The sequence below is a fragment of the Phocoena sinus genome, chromosome 1 (assembly GCF_008692025.1).
Source record: "Phocoena sinus isolate mPhoSin1 chromosome 1, mPhoSin1.pri, whole genome shotgun sequence".
Classification (NCBI taxonomy): domain Eukaryota; kingdom Metazoa; phylum Chordata; class Mammalia; order Artiodactyla; family Phocoenidae; genus Phocoena; species Phocoena sinus.
This window is the reverse complement of record NC_045763.1, coordinates 112761272-112782717: the sequence shown is the minus strand read 5'-3', so window position 1 is coordinate 112782717 and position 21446 is coordinate 112761272. Positions and strand designations below refer to the sequence as shown.

Here is a 21446-nt window from a genome sequence, read left to right as displayed (position 1 = left end):
TGTGGGTACTTGTCTTCTGTAGGGACTAAACTACCCCTTTCTTCAGCCGGGCTTCTGGGACCCACTGGATCTGTATCCCAGTTCAGTGCCTGAGGGTCGATGGAACTAGAACTTACCTTTTACTAAACCAAATCCGGACTTAGAGTACTTTTTGCCTCCCTGCTCTAAGGAGCCAGCCACTCCTATGAGTGCAGAGCTTTCGGTGCCATTCGCCGGCCCAGGCACTTTCCCCCTTCATAAAGGTATGGTAGCCTCTTTGGATTCTTCCCTAGCATCAACTTCCCTCCACACACAAGGTGTTAGTTCATAGGGCTGGCCCTGAAGTGGAGATGGAGGCATTGATGGTGGGTGGGTGGCATGTGGATGCTAACTGAGCTAGCTATCAGCCTTTTCTGCTGCTGTCATCTGGAGAATCAGGTAGCCTTCCGAGAACCAGTTTTCTCATTTCTGATAAATGATTATTTAGAGGGCTTTTGTGTGCGTGTTAAGAGAGCAGGGAGATGCTTAATGTAGTGTGTTTCAGCAAAGGAAAAGAGTAGTGCTTTCAGGCCAGACTGAAAGAGATTTGAACTTGCAGCAGCTGGAGTAAAAGCCAGTTTAACAGATCTGTGTTGGGAGAAGAGCTGATGCTTTTGAGTTTTTAAAACATTTTTCTCTCAAAATTATTTTTTAAAAAGACAATGCATGCATGTGATACAAAGTGAAAAGAAGTCTCTCTCTCTCTCACCTGTGTTCTCCAGCCATCCAGTCCCCGTCCCAGTACAGATGACTTCTGGTTGTTTTCTTGCAGCAGCGGGCTGTCTATATGTTGTTGTCTGTATGTTGGAGATTATCCTATTTGGGAGTTTAGTGCTAACTCTACTGCTCCTTCTTTGATACACTGATTTAAACTCTTCCTTGAGATAACCATTTGGATTCATATTTTTGGTGTTGGAGCAGTCTCGGTAGAGTATTGTCCTGTAGTAGCATTTCTGTTGGTGCTTGGTTGGGAAAGAGGCTACTGCTGGAGCTGGTAAAGGTGGTGCTTTGGACAGGCTCAATATATTTTGAGGGAAGGCCCACACCTGTTGGAAATGGTGCTGCTTTTTTGTGACTGATATTCAGTCTCTGACTGTTTTGGAATGGGCTGGGTCAAGAAGAGTCTTTCCTTGGGCTGTTTAAGCAGATGGGCTGTATAAATAACGAGTTAATGGGAGTACTGATTTGGTAGTACTGTGTTCCGTTTTAAGAGGAATATAGTTTTTTAGTCTAGTGGCAGTGGTAGTCATCATGGTAAGGAATGAAGCAGATAAGTATTAATTAGCAGGAATCAGAAGGCTGAACCTTTAGGCTGAGTGACCCAGTTTGAGAAGAGGTGAGGCTTATGGACTTTTGTCCTGCCTATTCCTGACTTGAGAACACTTTTGATGAGGTGAGAGTGATGAGTAGCTGACAGCAGAATCCATCTTTTTGACACTGTGGTTTGCCTTCTCTGCCTATGTGTGATGTCTCTTAACTTCCTGTTTAGAGGCAGTCCCAGTAGGGTCTGAATAGAGGCTACATTCAAATACTTGTCTAGGTACAACGTTAACCAGGTTCCCTGATCAGCACTTCAGATGTAAGTTACGGCAGTAACTTTTACTGCCGTTTTTAGCGTAAGGCCGTAGGGTGGTGGGGAAGGGAAACGTGAGAATTCTGTTCTGAATTTCAGTCTTAAAGTACATTCAAAAGTCTGTGTGCTGCCTGCCTCCCCTTTTTTGGACTAATGTCTCTCCTTACCACCCACCGCCCCCACTTTCCCCCCACCCCCACCCAGATCTCCAGGTTGGGTTTTGTTTAGAGAACAGCAGTGTGGAAGAAGAGTCAGTGTGTCAATAATAGTATCCTAATCTTCTGCTGGGACCTCTGGATTAAGCGTTGTCTCGTATGTTGTATGTAAACTAGGCCTGTTGTTATTTTAATTTAATTTAATTTATTTATTTTTGGCTATGTTGAGTCTTCCTTGCTGTGCAAGGGCTTTCTCTAGTTGCAGAGAGCCAGGGCTGCTCTTCGTTGCAGTGCGCAGGCTTCTCATTGCGGTGGCTTCTCTTGTTGCAGAGCACAGGCTCTAGGCATGTGGGCTTCAGTAGTTGTGGCTCGTGGGCTGAGTAGTTGTGGCTCGTGGGCTCTAGAGCGCAGGCTCAGTAGTTGTGGCGCACGGGTGTAGTTGCTGCAAGACATGTGGGATCTTCCCGGACCAGGGCTCGAACCCGTGTTCCCTGCATTGGCAGGAGGCTTCTTAACCACTGTGCCACCAGGGATGTCCCTCTTGTTTCAATTTACTGATTCTTCCTTCCTTCCTTACCTCCCCCACCCATCAAGCTGAAGGTGCATATTTAGGGGAACAGCAGCTGTGCTGTCCTGGTTTCTAGACTCTGGAGCTTATTCCATGTTAGCCACCTCATTGGGAGTCATGCTGACAAGTAGCCCCTCTGCACTCAGCTCAGGATGCTCATTTAGTTCATTGAGAAAAGCCAAACCAGCTTTGGTTGATTAAAACAATTGCTAGAGAAGTCATGATTTGAGCCATACTGGAACTGAAGGACTTTCTTCTCCAGACCACTTGCAGTACTTAAAGCTCTGCTTCATTACATATTAAGGCACAATCGCCAGGCATTTTCTGAGACAGTTTAGAGGGGAAGAAAAAAAAGACACACAGTCAGATTGACTATAAATCTAGTCCTGGCATAAAGCTGTTCACCTCTTGCTCAGGAAAAATCCAGCCTATCAGGCAGTGCCACACGAAGTTGCAGTTCTCTTGCATTGGCTAAGCAAGCAATCCTGGGAATTGGATACATAAGGAAGTTCAGCTTTTGTTGAAAAGAACTGGCTTTGGTGGGGGGAAGCGTCTATTAGCCATATAGTTTATCTTCAGTAATCCCTGTGATGTTTTTTCTGTAGGTACTGGTTGGGGATTTTGGTGGCTCCAGAGTCCATGAAGCAGAGAGCCTCCTATATTTGCGTAGTAGTGATGAAATCCTCTGAAGAGTAGATTTGATTTGAAGTGCTCCTTCTTCGTGTTCCATCTTTTACCTTCTCTTTTATGGATATATGAAATATCCCTATACGGTTTGAGTTTATTCAGTAGGAAAGGAGTGACCCAGGGTCATTAAGGGCTTAACCAGTCTGATATACTTCCAGATGGTATCTCAGTAATGTTTGATGTCTCCCTCACAATCCTCTGGTGTTTGCCGTAAGTTGCCATCAACCGGCAAGACGCTATCAAGAGTTCTGGCTTGTACCAAAAGCAACAGATGAATGAGGACACATATTTTGTTAATTTTGAGGTATGAAATGGTCAAATCCCAGACCTCAAAGAGTCATAATAATTGCAGAAGCTTCTTTGACTACATGTGAACTTAGTTGTTATTAATACTAACAGTAAACTATTAAGGAAAATGACAATACTTTGGCATTCCTGAGCCATTCTCTTGTTTTTTTTTTTCACATCTGGCTAGTACACATTTTTAAAAGTAATTCAGGTTATCGTTACTTGAACCTGAAAGTCATGCTTTAAGCCTCCTAACAAAGCTTTCTTGATCTTGTCTCATTTATGGGGAAGGTGGAGTTTGTAATCTACCAAAAAATAGGCTGGATATTAGGATTTAGATTAGACTTTAGGATTAGTAAATTCTCATTATGGTTGTGAGGGATTAGAAATGTTAATTGGAGAGGTTGTGCATCTCTAACCTAGAAGGTAGTTATAAAGTTAGCTTCTTGAGGATATTTAAATTCAGACTTCCTTGGAGGGATTTTGTGGGCTAATAAGTGGCAAATTGGAATAGCAGAACACAAGGGTAGAGAGTCTAGAAATCCCGGGTCAAATCCTAGCTTTACCATTTATTTGATACAGTATTTTGGGTAAACCTCCTAAATTTTTTTTTTTTTTTTGGCCGCGTGGCTTGTGGGATCGAACCCAGGCCCTCAGCAGTGAAAGCACGGAGTCCTAACCACCAGACCGCCAGGGAATTCCCAAGCCTCCAAATTTTTGAACTCCTGTTTCTTGCACAGTAAAAGCCAGTCTTTACCTTGGGCTCTAAGGTCTTACATGATCTGCCTCTCCCTATTCTTTCTTTTTGATCTCCTGTCATCCTCCCTTTTGCTCACTCCATTCCAGCCACATTGACTTGTTCCTTAAGTGCATTAGCCACACTCTATCTCAGGACCTTTGCACTAGTTATTCCCTCTAGTGGGAAATAACTAGTTTTTCCCACAGAGATAATACAAATGACTAATTTTCTTACCTTTTTCAATCAAGCCTTTGTTTAAATGTCACCTTTTCAATGAGACTTTATCCTACCCCTATTTAAAATTTCACCTTTAGCTTCCACCCCTCACTTGTAATCCTTCTCTGTTCTTTCTTTTTCATATAGCACTTACAGCTTTCTAACACACTTATTTGTTACATTTATTGCTTATTGATTCCCCTGGTATGATGGAAGGTCTATGAAAGCATGGATTTACTTTGGTGTTTTGTTTAATGCCTAGTGCAGTGTTTGGCATGTAGTTAATACTCAATAACTATTTCTTGATCAAATAGGAATAATAATAATTTTTCCTAACCTCGTATTTGTTTATAACAAAACTATGAAATGTGGTATGATACAGGATATTAAAATGTTTTTTGAACTTTGAAGCGTTATACAAATAACGATGATAAAATGATTGCCTTCCCATTGAAATGGTAAATAACACTTGATTATGGAAAAAAATCTTCATATATATTCACATATATTATCACATCTCCTAAACTCCAGCCCTCTGTTTCCAGTTGTCTACTTTGTGCTAGACATATCCATCTCTGTATTCCATTGGTACCTCAAGCTCAGCATTTTCATCATCTGTTCCCATTTTGTGATTCATTGAGTCACCTAAGCCAGAAATGAGAGCATCATTGTCAATTCTCTCTCTCTCCCTTATCCATTACTTTCCAAATATTTCTGAATCTATACCTTTTTTCTGTATCTTCATTGCGGGTCTCCTAATTCAGGACCACAGCAACTCTTATTTGGAATATTGCCATGATCTCTTACAGTTCTGTTTGTTTTTAGTCGTTTCCTTTTAAACTCTCAATCATATTCTCTTAAAAATAGTCTAATGGAGATCTGATTATTCTACTTGGCCTTCTCAGAGGTATTCAATAGTTTCCAGTCATTTAAAGGTACTCTGCATAATATCAAAGCCCCTTTGTAAATCTTGACCTTTGTTTTTCTATCCAGCCTTACTTTTCTCCCTTTACAGTTTATACATGAGCAAATACAGTTCTTTTATTCTTTTTTTTAAAAATTTATTTATTTTTGGCTGCGTTGGGTCTTCATCGCTGTGTGTGGGCTTTCTCTAGTTGCGGTGAGCAGGGGCTACTCTTTGTTGCGGTGTGTGGGTTGCTCATTGCGGTGGCTTCTATTGTTGCAGAGCACGGGCTCTTGGCACACGGGCTCAGTAGTTGTGGCTTGCACGCTCTAGAGAGCAGGCTCAGCAGCTGTGGTGCACGGGCTTAGTTGCTCTGTGGCATGTGGGCTCTTCCTGGACCAGGGCTCAAACCCATATCCCCTGCATTGGCGGGCTGACTCCCAACCACTGTGCCACCAGGGAAGTCCTCCAAATACAGTTCTTTTAGCTCCCAGATCAGCTACCAAATTTCATCTCAAATGCTGCTGTCTCTGGGAAGCCTTCCTTGACTTGCCCAAAGAGACTTAGATATGCTTTCTTCTTTGATCTCACTGTAATTTATAAATATTGCTTGTCTCCCCCCAGTGGTCTGACAACATTCTGAAATAAAGAGATAGCATGTCTTTTTACTTCTGTGTCTCCAGTGCCTAGCATGGTGCCTGTCACCCAAAAAGTATTTTAAAATATGAATAATTCTGTGGGTTGAGAAAATGCTGCGTACATTTAGAAGATGCCCTATTTGTTATGTTCTGGGAGCAGAAGAACAAGTTTGGAGTCTTGGTTCTTTTTATCATCTGTGTGACCTTGGTTGAGTCACTTGAAGTCTCCAAGCCATAGTTTTCTCAGCGTAGAAATGAGGATCAGTAGCTGCTTTATCTGTTTAACTAGGTCTCTTTGTCAGTCAAATGAGATTATGCATGTAAAGATGTTTTATAAGCTAAAACACTGTACAGTTGTTAGTTATTATGTACTGACACAAGCTGAGCTTTTCTCACAACTCATTTTTTCTTGTTTATATTCATGTAAGGCCCTTTTTATCACTGAAACCATAAATACTCTTCTACAACATGTGTTCTGTTCATATCCATTTTTATCAGTAGGTGTAGTGTGTTCCTGTATATCATTCTTTTTTTTTTTTTAAATACTATTTATTTGGTTGCACCAGGTCCTAGTTGTGGCAGGCAGTCTCCTTAGTTGCAGCTCGCCAGCTCCTTAGTTATGGCACTTGAACTCTCAGTTGCGGCATGCATGTGGGATATAGTTCCCTGACCAGAGATTGAACCTGGACATCCTGCATTGGGAATGCAGAGTCTTATGCACTGTGCCACCAGGGAAGTCCCCCTATATCATCTTAAATGTGGCAAATTTAAAGGCTTTCTCAGTCCAGTGGATTAAAAAGTTTGCAAAATCCTGAGAAATTACACTTCTCAGGGAGTATTTCAGTCATGGATTCTGTAATTTTTCCCTCAGATTTTAAAAAATTACATTTTTGCAACTTTTGGAACTTGAAGGGAATTTATTTTATTATTTATTTATTTAATTTATTTTTGGCTGCGTTGGATGTTTGTTGCATGGGGGCTTTCTCTTGTTGCAGCGAGCAGGTGCTACTGTTCATTGCAGTGCATGGACTTCTCATCGCGGTGGCTTCTCTTGTTGCAGAGCACGGGCCCTAGGCGTGCCGGCTTCAGTAGTTGTGGCACACGGGCTCAGTAGTTGTGGCTCGTGGGCTCTAGAGCTCAGGCTCAGTAGTTGTGGCTCATGGGCTTAGTTGCTCCGCGGCATGTGAGATCTTCCTGGACCAGGGCTCGAACCGTGTCCCCTGCATTGGCAGGCAGATTCTTTTTTTTTTTTTTTTTTTGCGGTACGCGGGCCTCGCACTGCTGTGGCCTCTCCCGTTGCAGAGCACAGGCTCCGGACGCGCAGGCTCAGCGGCCATGGCTCACAGGCCCAGCCGCTCCGCGGCACGTGGGATCTTCCCGGACCGGGGCACGAACCCACGTCCCCTGCATCGGCAGGCGGCCTCTCAACCTCTGCGCCACCAGGGAAGCCCGGCAGGCAGATTCTTAACCACTGCACCACCAGGGAAGTCCCTGAAGGGAATTTTTAAAATGTAAATATAAACTCATTTGTTGAGCACTTTCTTTGTGTAAGGCTTTATGCTATTTAAATTCTTACAGTAACTCTGTGAGGGAGATATTATGATCACTTTACAGATGAGAAAACTCAATTCCCAGGGAGGTTGTCATTTTGCTAGAATCTCAAAAATTAATAAAAGTGGTGAATCCAGTATTTGAACAACTCTGCCTGACTCCAAAAGTTGTGATCTTACCATTCTCCTAACGCTTCTTACAGAGTTTTGTTTTGCCTTTACAAAAACAAAACAAACAAAAGAAAGATAGTTATCCTCAATATTAATAGGTCTTATATGAAAATATAATGTCAAATAGGGTTTTGAAAAATTCTGCGTTAAGGCAGATTTCTTTACAACATAATGTCCCAGAGCCTTGCGTGTCTAAATATATATTGTGTATTAGGAGTGGTAAAAGAATGGCTAAAGGATGCAAAGCTTCTGGAAATTATTTGGCCATGAAAGAGCATCTCTTCAAGAAGACAGTACTGCACCTTGATATTCTGCTTCCCTGTAGTTCTTCATGGGTTGTTGTTGTTGTTGTTTTTTAAGGGTTGTCACTCTTGAATGAGGGAATTGACTGCTTTAGTGTGCTGGTTTTTCAGAGAACTAGTATGGTGGCCTTAGACTAGGTATATTTTAGAAGCTTCACTGGTTCGGGGGCTGCAGTTTTTTTCCTTATGAATCTTCTAAGGCAAATGGCACAGCTCATCCAGCTTGGCCCTCACCTTCAATGAGTTCTCAGGAGGATAACTGTTACTGAGCTGCTGCCCCCACCTTCTTTCATCTAATGTTCTAGGAAGCAGGAGAGTAAGGTTTCAGCTTTGTGAGTGAGCAGAATCCCTTGAGCCAGGAGCAAGAAACCCTTCCTTTCTGTAAAGATGGTAGTATCACACTAAGAAATCTGTAAAGCCCCCCATTCTTTCTCGTCTGTGAGTCATGCAGACAGACCTGGGGATCAGAGGCAAGAAGGAACAATACCTTTGATTTTTTTCAGTCCTTTAAAGATGATACATTAGTCTTGAAATTAAAACAAAACTTTGAGAAATTTGTCCTATGTTCTTTAAAGGCATAAAGGTTACCTGAATGGTGTGCACCACTAAATAGGTTGAGCTACCAGTGAAAAACGTTGAAAATGTTTCCCCAAGAGGATAACATCTTTTGGAGGGAGGGGCACTTTTCTAACCACTCTTTAACATTTATATGGCTAGATTGATTGTTGCTATCAAATGGATTGAAGCAGTTGGTCATGTGTATTGTTACTGCCCTGGAGAGGTTGGCTAGAAGACCCTATGTTAGATTCTATGCAAATCTGATGTGAGTAGCATGACACTTTTCTCATGTAGTAGTGTCCATGAATAATTATTGTGTTACTCTAATGCTCTTCTTTTCTCATTTTATAATTCAGTTAGTAAAGAATGCTTGCTGAGTTCCTTGTCTGAGTGCATTGTGAATTTGAAAGTTTTGCTTTCTTAAGAGTATATTAAATCCAGATATTTTCTGCCAAGTGAATGGAAACTAGAATATGGGTCTCTCTTTTTTTAATATATAAATTTATTAATTTTATTTATTTATTAATTTTGACTGCGTTGGGTCTTCGTTGCTGCGCGCGGGCTTTCTCTAGTCGCAGCGAGCGGAGGCTACTCTTCGTTGCAGTGTGCGGGCTTCTCATTTTAGTGGCTTCTCCTTGTGGAGCACGGGCTCTAGGCACGCGGGCTTCAGTAGTTGTGGCTTGCGGGCTCTAGAGCGCAGGCTCAGTAGTTATGGCGCACGGGCTTAGTTGCTCTGCGGCATGTGGGATCTTCCTGGACCAGGTCTCCAACCTGTGTTCCCTGCGTTGGCAGGCGGATTCTGAACCACTGCGCCACCAGGGAAGCCCAGAATATGGGTCTCTTACTGCACTAGGATTCAGTCTTAAGTTTTCATTAGCCTCCATTTTTAACTCTTCACCTTCTGCTTGGAGAGCTATTTCCCAGTTGAGTTCTGTATAATGCATTAATATTGAACTGAAAGCTTTCAAGGAGTATGGGTGACTGGAAAAGGATCTTTTACAGCTGTGCTTGCAGTGGACAGAGACATCTTAAAAATAGCAAGTGCAACTTTGAAAACCCTTGAGGGTTCAAGGGAATAAGATGTCTCTAGCTTAAATAGTGGTGTAAAATTTTTTTTTTGAGATTTAATAAATTATTATACACGAAGGGGTACCATCTGTAATGAACTGTTTTGACTGTTGCATTCATACTACCGAGGCCTTGATATATATCTGGTATTAAATTGTAGGTTCCCAGTTTTGTCAAAGACAGAGTGGTAGATGTCGCAGAAGAGTATAACCAAGGTTAGAATCTGAGCAGTTTCTATTTCCAGATTAAACCTTCTATTCTGGCTGGCTGAATACCTGATAATATTCACAGGAGGGAGTAAAATACAATATGATAAAGTATCAAAAATTAAAACTTAGAAGTGTCTCTAGTTATGTGTGACTTCTTTGCTGTCTTCTAGATTCACTTTGGTTGAGAGTGTGAAGATGACTGTATAAGGGGCACTTTTATGGTGCAGAGGTGTATTGGAGGAGAACAGTGAGATTTTTACTCATCGTTTTATAGCTTTAAGAATTATCTGAAGAAGCCTTTGAAAGTGGTCATTTTAATTTTGTTGTTACTGGGGCTGCTTAGCACATGTTTCATGTGTTGCCTAGAGTGTCACATTAGGTTTTGCTGGTTATTCTGAAAAACTTTGCACTCTCTTGTTCTCCGTCAGAACCAACCATTCTTGGTGTTGTGCTTACATTTAATTCTGGTGTCTGGATATGAGAAAATAGTCTAGTATTGGTACTAATCTTGGGGGTATTTTTACATAATTAGTTGAAATCTTTCCTTCTTTGGTTAAACTAGAATAAGTTTTGGTCGCTTTTAAAAGTATAGCTCTGCAGTTGGAAAGTCCTAGGTTCAAATTTCTACTTTGCTGCTTACTAGTTGTAAGACCTTTAACTTCTCTCTGCCTGGCAGATAGTAACTCTGTACCTATTAAAAAATAATTCCCTGTTATTCCTCCCCTTAGCCCCTGGCAACCACTATTCTACTTTGTCTCTGTAAATTTGACTACTCTAAGGACTTCACGTAAGTAGAATCATACAATTTTTGTCCTTTTGTGTTTGGCTTATTTCATTTTAGCATAATGCCTTCAAGGTTCATCCATGTTGTAGCATGTGTCAGAATTTCATTCCTTTTTAAGGCTGACTAATATTCCATTATATATGTGTGTGTGTGTGTGTGTGTGTGTGTGTACACACTTTACCACGTTTTGTTTACTTGTTCATCTGTCAACGGACATTTTGGTTGTTTCCACCTTTTGGCTATTGTGTATGATGCTGCGGTGAACATGAGTGTACAGACATCTGTTTGAGTCCCTGCTTTCAATTCTTTTGGGTGTATACCCAGAATTGGAATTGCTGGATCATATGGCAATTCTATGTTTAATTTTTTGAGGAACTGTCATACTGTTTTCTACAGTGACTATATCATTTACATTCCCATCAGCAGTGTACGAGGATTCCAGTTTCTCTATGTTCTTATTACCAACACTTGACTATTTTCTTTCTTTTTTTTTTTAATTTTTGTTTTTATAAAAGCCATCCTAATTGCTATGGAGTGGTATCTCATTGTTTTGATTTGCGTTTCTCTAATGATTAGTGATTTTGAGCATCTTTTTATGTGCTTATTGGTCATTCGTATATCTTCTGTGGAGAAGTGTCTATTCAAGGCCTTGCCCATTTTTTAATTGGGTTGTTTGCTTTCTTGTTGTTGAATGGTAGGAGTTCCTTATACTAGATATTAATCCTGTATCAGATATATGATTTGCAAATGTTTTCTCCCATTTTGTGGGTTATTCTTTTACTCTGTTGATAATGTCCTTTGATGCACAAAAATTTTTAATTTTTTAAAAAATTGTTTATTTGGCTGCACCGGGTCTTAGTTGCGGCATGCGGAATCTTTCAGTTGCGGCATGCGGGATCTAGTTCCCTCACCAGGGATCGAACCTGGGCACCCTGCATTGGAAGCACGGAGTCTTAACCACTGGACCACCAGGGAAGTCCCCAAAATTTTTAATTTTGATGAGATCCAGTTTACTTTTTCTTTTGTTGCCTATTTTTTGTGTTGTATTAAGAAATTTTTGCCAACTCCAATGTAATGAAGCTTTTTTCTCCTCTGTTTCCTTCTAAGAGTTTTATACTTTTAGTTCTTACATTTAGGTCTTTGATCCATTTTGAGTTAATGTTTGTATATGCTCTAAGGTAAGGGTCCAGTTTTATTGTTTGGCATGTGGATATCCAGTTTTTCCAGCACCATTTGTTGAAAAGACAGTCCCTTCTCCATTGAATGGCCTTGACACCCTTGTTGATAATCATTTGACCATATATGCAAGGCTTTATTTCTGGAGTCTCTGTTCTGTTCCATTCATCTGTATGTCTGTCTTTATGCCAGTACCACACTGTTTCAGTTACTCTACCTTTGTAGTAAATTTTGAAGTCAGGAGGTGTAAGTCCTCTGACTCCTCTTCTTTTTCAAGATTGTTTTGGCTATTTGGGATCCCTTGAGATGCCATATGAATTTTAGACTGGGTTTTTCTGTTCACATCCTTTTTTATTTTGGGCCAAACAGTATAAAACTAAACTGAATGGGATGCTGTTACTATAATATGGCAGCTGATTCCTATCACGGAGAGTTTTAATTTCACCTAGTTCCTTGGATCACAGTATTTTTCTCTATGGTATTAGAAACAAGGTTACTCCAGATAGCTTTCGTTCTTGTAAATGAATTTGTTTGTTATGGTTGGAACATTTTATTTATTGTTAAAAGTTTGGTTCAAATTAAAAAAAAAATCAAGATACACAGTGAAAAGTTTTTCGTCATTGTTTCTCACCTGCTTAGTTTTTTTGTTTGTTTGTTTTTGCTGTATGTGGACCTCTCACTGTTGTGGCCTCTCCCGTTGCGGAGCACAGGCTCCGGACGTGCAGGCTCAGCGGCCATGGCTCATGGGCCTAGCCACTCCGCGGCATGTGGGATCTTCCTGGACCGGGGCACGAACCCGTGTCCCCTGCATCGGCAGGCGGACTCTCAACCACTGCACCACCAGGGAAGCCCTCACCTGCTTAGTTTTAAGCCCCATCATTGTTATTCCTTTCTTTTCTATCATTTCAGAGTTTTTTATATATATGCAAGCAAATGTGAATTTATTTTTAGTTTTTCTTTTTACGCAAAAGATGGCATAGTTTTCCACGTCTTGCTTTTTTTCATTTAATAACATAGGAGATTTTTTTCAAATCTATATATAGAGAATTTACTTATTCTTTAAATGAAAATTTTAAGGGTGAAAATCTTTTCATGGATACCAGAACTTCGTTGGGAAAGAATATTCGACTTTATGGCTGTATACCTTACCTATTGCCTGCAGGTCTTGCTCTTTAATAACTTCCATTGCTATTATTCTCTTAGTCAGCATTGAGTAAACATAATTCGAGTACTGCTAGGTTATTAAACTTATTGTAGGAATGCTGATTACGTAGTTCATAAAGTCTGTTTTGTAATTTCATCGGTAATCCTAAATCCCAAATTATGTCAGAAAATCCTAGGCCCTGATCAGTGATAACAGGGTTGTTTTTCCATTTCCTGGAGTATAGACCCCAGGTGGTTTTCTCTCTCCTAGACTGGTTTGGTTTAGGAAAATGACAGTTAAAGAGAAAACTTGGGTCTCTTTTCCATGGAGCTCTGTTTACTTTGTAACCACTTAAATCGGCTGGTTTTGGGGAACTGAAAAAGCCTGACCATTCATATATTCATATGAACAATTCATAGGTATTAGGTGTTTATTGTACACCTACTATGTAAAAGACATACACATAGGTGTTGTAGAGTATGTAAAGATAAATGATACAGCCTCAGTCCTCAAGAAGATACATAGTACAGAAGAGAAGACAGGTATTAAAATAACTGCAATACTAGATACAATGTATTTATAACTTAAGTAACCGGCATAGGAGGAACAACATATCAGCACCTTTTACAACTTGGGTCAGAGTGTGAGTTAAGCTTACCAAATCCTGAAAATTCTATTTTCAAAACCTCTCTTTATTCCATCTATCTGTGTCTTTACCAGCTTCTGTTGTTTTAGTTTTAGCCATTATAATTGTTTGCCCATGTCCATTTAATACCTTGGATATGTGGTTTCTTTGTTTTTGTTTTTTCTGGCTGCACTGTGTGGCTTGCAGGATCTTAGTTCCCCAACCAGGGGTTGAACCCATGCCCACGGCACTGAAAGCTCCAAGTCCTAACCACTGGACCGCCAGGGAATTCCCTTGGATATGTTTTTAGTAATAACTAACATTTACTGGGCTTTTCTATGTGCAGGCACTATTTTAAGCACTTCACATTAATTAACTTGTTTAATCCTCACAATACTCTAAAGGTAGACGCTGTCATCATTCCCATTTTACAGATAGAAAAACTGAGGCGCAGAGAGCTTAAGTGATTTGCCTAAGGTCACGTACCTAGTCAGTAAAAGAGCTGGGACATAAAATCAGGAAGTTCGACTGTTACACTTAAATTCTTGAGTATTGGGGCTTCCCTGGTGGCGCAGTGGTTGAGAGTCCGACTGCCGATGTAGGGGACACGGGTTCGTGCCCTGGTCCGGGAAAATCCCACGTGCCGCGGAGTGGCTGGGCCCGTGAGCCATGGCCGCTGAGCCTGTGCGTCCGGAGCCTGTGCTCTGCAACGGGAGAGGCCACAACAGTGAGAGGCCTGCGTACCGCAAAAAAAAAAAAAAAAAAAAATTTTTGAGCATTATGCTGTACTCTTCGTGTGTGTGTGTGTATTATACAATGTTTGTCATTGTTTTAGTGGCTGTGCAATATTTCATTGTACGGATATATTTTAATTTGTACTTAATCTATCCCCTCTGAGGAACATTTAGGGTGTTTCCAGTATGTGGGAATACTGTCATAACCAGGGTTCCAGTGAAACATCTTACATACATCTTTATACATTTTAGTATATCTGTAGGTAAAATTCCTAGACATACAATTACTAGACCAGAGGGCATGCACATTTAAAATTTTGTTAGATACTAAATTATCTTCCAATAATTTGTATTTATATTTAATATATTCACACCAACAGGCTATGAGAGTTTCTAAAACAACTCAATTTAAATCTAAATTTGAGGGAAGTGGTGTGGCTGGACAGTGATGAGTACTGTCTTCAAGTGCCTTTGAAAGCACTTTTGTGCCTTATTAGAATTTCCTTCCTTAAATGCAGATATCTTTGGATTTTGATTATTGGCCATGTAACTGTAGCCAGTTGTTGGGAAGAGGAGTATGCATTTTAGAAGCAAATTTTACTTTTTTGAAATGTCCTTCAAACCTCTCAATTGTCAGTCTAAATGTAAAAGTTTTGACAAGTTGATTTCTTGTCACCACAATCTTTTAAAATCAGGACGACTTCAGGAATAAGGAGCATATATAGTTCCCAGCTGACTGTTCTCATGGAAACTCCTTACTGGAGTTCCTGTTAAACTCCCAGTAGGCAGAGGCAGAAAGCCAAACACTGCTAAATCAGCAGGGTTATATGGTTTTTAGGGAATGGGGATGTTAAGACAAATAAGACCAAATGCCTTATACGACTCATTTCCTTTCCAACTAGTTTTCTGCTCATTGTTCAGTTATTTATCTTCTTCCTCATCACATTTCTCTGTTTTTAGGGTGAAGGTGATTCGTTTTATTCAATAGATTTAAATTTTGTTTAGTGAACTTAGAACTTATTAGTAGGCCTTCACTTGCCCAGAGTAGGGGGTTACATTTGGTGGTACCATCACCCTACATACATTCTTTATTTTATCCCACATTCATGGCCTACTGGCAGCAGTAAAATGAAACAAACTTAGTTTTCGTACACATCCTTAAGCAGTGATAGGAAATTTGACTAATTCAAGGGTATGAGACGTGTTCAAAGTTACCATCTCCTTTGGAATTAAAAGAGCATTGGAGACTGTTTCATTAATTTATTATTGTTGATGGTGATGTCTTGTTTAATTCCCACTCAGGAAGTCTGTCATTTTATTTCCAAGGAGCAAAACTTGTCTTTTAGGCCTGTTAATATCAGTTCTATTAAGTTTTGGATTACTATAATATTTCCTTCTGTTGACCAAAAGATTTTGATCCACTGCTGATCTTTATCTTCCTTATTGCTTGACACTGGTTTTGGGAAATGAAGAGGAACAGAAACTGGAAGCTCCAGATGTCTTATCATGAGTACTCCCTGTTTGTAGTGTAAGTCTAAATGAAGGCAACTGTGAACGGGGTTCTGATTTTTTTTTAAAATAAATTTATTTATTTATTTATTTTTGGCTGTTTTGGGTCTTCGTTGCTGCGTGCGGGCTTTCTCTAGTTGCGGTGAGCAGGGGCTACTCTTTGTTGCAGTGTGTGGGCTTCTCATTGCGGTGGCTTCTCTTGTTGTACAGCACGGGCTCTAGGTGCTTCAGTAGTTGTGGCTCGCGGGCTCTAGAGCGCAGGCTCAGTAGTTGTGACGCTCAGGCTTAGTTGCTCCGTGGCATGTGGGATCTTTCTAGACCAGGGCTCGAACCTGTGTCCCCTGCATTGGCAGGCGATTCTTAATCACTGCACCACCAGGGAAGCCCTGAGTTCTAATTTTAAAATGTCGGAAGCTTAAAGATTTTGATATTTGGGGTGAAATTTATTCTTGAAGTTTTCTTTTATCTCTTTTAGCTTAGCAAGAAATATCTTTAAACAAACCTTAATGAAGGAGAAAGGATTTCTCTTCCATTTACTAAGTAAAATTGATGGCTTTTTTTTTTTTCACTTTCTTTTATGCTTTGGATAAAATTAGGTTAGGGTCACTTTTGAGACTTCACTTTTAAAGAGGTAATATCAGTAAAGAGCAAGTGCTAGTGTCTATCAGAGTAAACTCCATGGAGAGAAGAATTTTGCCTTATTCACTGTTGTAGCCCTTGCACCTAAAACAATTCCTGCCATATAATATGTAATTAATTTGTTGAGTGAACAGGAAGTAGAAAACTAAATTGTGATATCCCATAGTTGGCATTCTGTATACCATTTAAGATGAATGAACTAGTTACATGTATCAACCTGGATGAATTATCAAAGGTAATGTTAAAAAAGTAAGTTGCAAAGTGATATACAAATGTATATTATATAATCCCATAAAAATTTTAAACTTGCAAAATGATATGTTTTATGTAGTTATACCTGCACACATAAAGTAAAACTACTAAAAAAAACCACAAGGCTTCCCTGGTGGCGCAGTGGTTGAGAGTCCGCCTGCCGATGCAGGGGACATGGGTTCGTGTCCCGGTCCGGGAAGATCCCACATGTCGCGGAGAGATTGGGCCCGTGAGCCATGGCCGCTGAGCCTGCACGTCTGGAGCTTGTGCTCCGCAACGGGAGAGGCCACAACAGTGAGAGACCCGTGTACCGCAAGGAAAAAAAACAAAAACAAACAAATTCAGTGTAGTGGTTACCTTTGGGGAAAGGAAGAGAGAAGTAGGATTGGAATACTTAGCTTCAGTTTTGGGTTTTTTTTGCTTTTTTTTTTTTTTTTTTTTTTGCGGTACACGGGGCTCTCACTGTTGTGGCCTCTCCCGTTGCGCAACACAGGCTCCAGATGCGCAGGCTCAGCGGCCATGGCTCACGGGCCTAGCCGCTCCGTGGCATGTGGGATCTTCCCGGACCGGAGCAAGAACCCGCGTCCCCTGCATCGGCAGGCGGACTCTCAACCACGGCGCCACCAGGGAAGCCCTTAGCTTCAGTTTTATTTGTAATGTTATATCTCTTAAGCTAGTGTGATAAGTAAATGGTTGTTATATTATTCTCTACACTTTTTTGTGAATTTGAAGTGTTTAATAAAAGTAAATGAGAGGGCTTCCCTGGTGGCGCAGTGGTTAAGAATCCGCCTGCCAATGCAGGGGACATGGGTTCAAGCCCTGGTACAGGAAGATCCCACATGCCGGGAGCAACTAAGCCCGTGCGCCACAACTGCTGAGCCTGCGCTCTAGAGCCCTCAATCCACAACTACTGAAGCCCACGTGCCTAGAGCCCTGCTCCGCAACAAGAGAAGCCACTGCAATGAGAAGCCCACGCGCCGCGACAAAGAGTAGCCCCCACTCACGGAAACTAGAGAAAGCCCGTGTGCAGCAACGAAGACCCAATGCAGCCAAAAATGAATAAATAAATAAATTGAAAAAAAAAATAAATGAGGGGGACTTCTCTGGTTGGTGCAGTGGTTAAGAATCCGCCTGCCAATGCAGGGGACACAGTTCGATCCCTGGTCTGGGAAGATCCCATGTGCCACGGAGCAACTAAGCCCACGCACCACAACCATTGAGCCTGTGCTCTAGACCCCACGAGCCACAACTACTGAGCCCATGCGCCCCAATCGCTGAAGCCCATGCACCTAGAGCCAGTGCTCCACAACAAGAGAAGCCACCGCATTGAGAAGCCTGCACACTGCAATGAGGAGTAGCCCCCGCTTGCTGCAACTAGAGAGAGCCCGCGCATAGCAACAAAGACCCAACACAGCTGAAAGTAAAATAAATAAATTTATTTAAAAAAAAAAAGTAAATGAGAAGTATAGATCAGGAGTCAGCAAAACTAAGGGCTGGTAGACCAGATTTTGCTTGCTGCTTGTTTTTGTCCAGTCTATGAGCTAAGAATTATGAATGCTTTTTGTGGTTTTAAATGGTTGAACAAAATCAAAAGAAGGATATTTCATGATATGTGAAAATTATAGAAAATTCTGATTTTGGTGTCCATAAATAAAGTTTCATTGGAAATTATCACCCTTATTTATTACGTATTGTCGATGACAGCTTTCACACTGCTACAATATCAGAGTTAATAGTCACAACAGAGGTAAGGCCCTGGGCTTCCCTGGTGGCACAGTGGTTGAGAGTCCGCCTGTTGATGCAGGGGACACGGGTTCGTGCCCCGGTCCGGGAAGATCCCACATGCCGCAGAGCGGCTGGGCCTGTGAGCCATGGCTGCTGAGCCTGCGCGTGCAGAGCCTGTGCTTCGCAACGGGAGAGGCCACAACAGTGATAGGCCCGCGTACCGTAAAAAAAAAAAAAAAAAAAAAGGATAAGGCCCTCAAAGCCTAAAATATTTACTGTCTGGCCCTCTACAGAAAAAGGCCAATCTGTGGTATAGATGAATTCTTTTCCTAGAATAATGGTGATATAACTGGGCAGATGAGCTGCTATTTGGTGAATACTTGTAATAAGTTGGAGGTAGTTATCCCCAGATTGTGTTTTTTGAAAGAACATACAAATCAAAGAAAAGTCAGCCAGATGTTGACTTTCATGGAAGTTTTAAAAATGGTTGCCCAGGGACTTCCCTGGTGGTCCAGTGAGTAAGACTCGGTGCTCCCAATGCAGGGGGCCCTTGTTAGGGAACTAGATCCCACATGTGTGCTGCAACCAAGAGTTTGCATGCCGCAACTAAGAGGTCCGCATGCTGCAACTAAAGAGCCCGCATGGCACAACAAATACCCTGCATGCTGCAACCCCACGTGCTGCAGCTAAGACCCAGCACAACCTAAATAAATAAATAGATAAATAAATATTTTAAAATTAAAAAAAAAAGGGTTGCCCAGTAGTAGTCTCATCTTCTTGAATAAGTCTAAGTCTAATGTATTTTCTCCCTTTGAATCACTCCTTAACTTGCTTATTATTAAAGTTCCTGATTCTCATTTAACCTTGGGTATTTGACAGTTTTAAATACCTACCAGAGCTTTGTGATTTGGGATTGGTGTTTTGGTAGCTTATTGTTTATTAATTCCGACAATTTTCAGTAGAGCAGCAGCATTTTAAAGGAATGTAATATTTGAATATGCAAACATACAAAGCCACTGAAGTAGGGATATCTCTTTCAGTAATCCTTCTTTTACATTTAGGTGTATTAAACTTTGGCCAAGTGTTTAGTTTTGGGAACTTAACCTATATAGCAGTAGTGGTGTTTTGAATCCATTGCAGTATAGTTGGTGTTTTTTAAAGACATAGTGCTAGGTCCCTACAGAAGAAATTTTTCTTATGCAGATACTTCCACTTCAGGGCAACATGATGTAATTTTGATTGTTTGTAAAAACGTCATGACTTATTTCCCTGAGAAACATTAATCTTTCCCTTGCACTTCATTGGGTAGTCTGAGACATTCAGCGCCAAAAGTCAGGTAATCCTATTTGAGGTAACTGTTTTGTTCACATTCTCCCCAGGTTACATAAGGCTGTTCTGCTCTCATTATATTAGAAGAAACGGAAAAATAAAATCAGTGCTCTTCATCTTTTCTTCCTTATAAAAAGTGTTTTAAGCGATATTGTTTTAGTTTTCAAAGCCATAGCTACAGTATTTTTTATTCAACTGGAAATGTTTGGTTAATGAATTTTTCTTTTTTAAAAGACCCTTCAAAAAGCGATCTTAATACTGTTGCCTTGGATATAAAAAGCAATGAAGCATAAAATATCTGGTCTGATGACATTTTTTTTTCCTAAGAAATTTATGGATGTACAAGTAGGATATAGGGAGATCTTCTAAACTTCTCTGTAGTTAATATTTCAGTCAGTATTAGGAATTGCTTTCTTGGTCTGAAAATATTCCGGTCCACTCTTACAGGTTCACAAGCTGCTCAGTTTTTATGATCCCTCCTACTTTCCTTTTTGTTTCAGATTATCCCCTTTATCTGCCCTACTTGTTGGAGTAGAGAATCCAGTTCCTGTTTGAGTGGGGTTTTTGCTTGGGGATAAGCAAACTGTCTTAGTGTTAGGAGCCAATATATTTCATACCTGATCTCATGCAGACCTCTTTAATGCTACTTAGAGATTTTCTTGTTAGAGGGGTTTTTGAAGGACCATTCTTTTTTTTTTTTTTTTTTTTTTTTTTTTGCGGTACGCGGGCCTCTCACCGTTGTGGCCTCTCCTGCTGCGGAGCAGAGGCTGCGGATGTGCAGGCTTAGTGGCCATGGCTCACGGGCCCAGCCACTCCGCGGCAGGTGGGATCCTCCCGGACCAGGGCACGAACCCGTGTCCCCTGCATTGGCAGGCGGACTCTCAACCACTGCGCCACCAGGGAAGCCCTGAAGGGCCATTCTTAACTTCCAAAATCAAAGGTATGAAAGTCTCAGTGAACAGGATATATATGACCCTAATCTCAGATGTGATTATCAATCTTAGAAAGCTTTGTAGGTAAAAAAGAATGAGTAATTGGAGCTGTGTGCTAAAGGAAGGACCTGAATACTGTCAGCTTTCTTGAATTCAAGAGTAAATCATTGCATCATCAAGAAATATTTAGGTACTCATCTCCCTGCTCCTCAGATGTCTTGGTTCTGTACCTTTTGCACCTGATTTCTAGCAGCATTGAAGCAAGGAAATAACTACCAAGCTTCTTGCCTATCAGTTTTTTTAAAAAATTTATTTATTTTATTATTTTTTTTTTGGCTGCGTTGGTTCTTTTTTTTTTTTTCTTTTTCGGTATGCGGGCCTCTCACTGTTGTGGCCTCTCCCGTTGCGGACGGAGCACAGGCTCTGGACGCGCAGGCTCAGCGGCCATGGCTCACGGGCCCAGCCGCTCCGCAGCACGTGGGATCTTCCCGGACCAGGGCACGAACTCATGTCCCCTGCATCGGCAGGCGGACTCTCAACCACTGCGCCACCAGGGAAGCCCGCTGCGTTGGTCCTTTATTGCTGTGTGTGGACTTTCTCTAGTTATGGCGAGTGGGGGCTATTCTTCGTTGCGATGTGCGGGCTTCTCATTGCGGTGGCCTCTCTTGTTACGGAGCATGGGCTCTTTAAAATATGTTCTCTGTATTTTCAACATTAAAATTAACAACCTCAGTAATAGTGACACTTTGGGCCAGATAATTCTTTGTTGCACGCAGGCTTCAGTAGTTGCAGCACGCAGGCTCTAGAGCATGCGGGCTTCAGTAGTTGCAGCGTACAGGCTCAGTAGTTGTGGCTCGTGGGCTCTAGAGTGCAGGTTCAGTAGTTGTGGTGCACGGGCTTAGTTGCTCCACGGCATGTGGGATCTTCCCAGACCAAGGATCAGACCTGTGTCC

At 41.2% G+C, this 21446-nt stretch overlaps 1 protein-coding gene across 2 annotated transcripts in view; it reads left to right on the top strand.

Moving 5' to 3' along the window:
• The window catches only part of GATAD2B (GATA zinc finger domain containing 2B), an 88632-nt gene that overhangs the window by 895 nt on the left and 66291 nt on the right, over positions 1-21446 (top strand). The gene's annotated exons all lie outside the window — the stretch shown is intronic.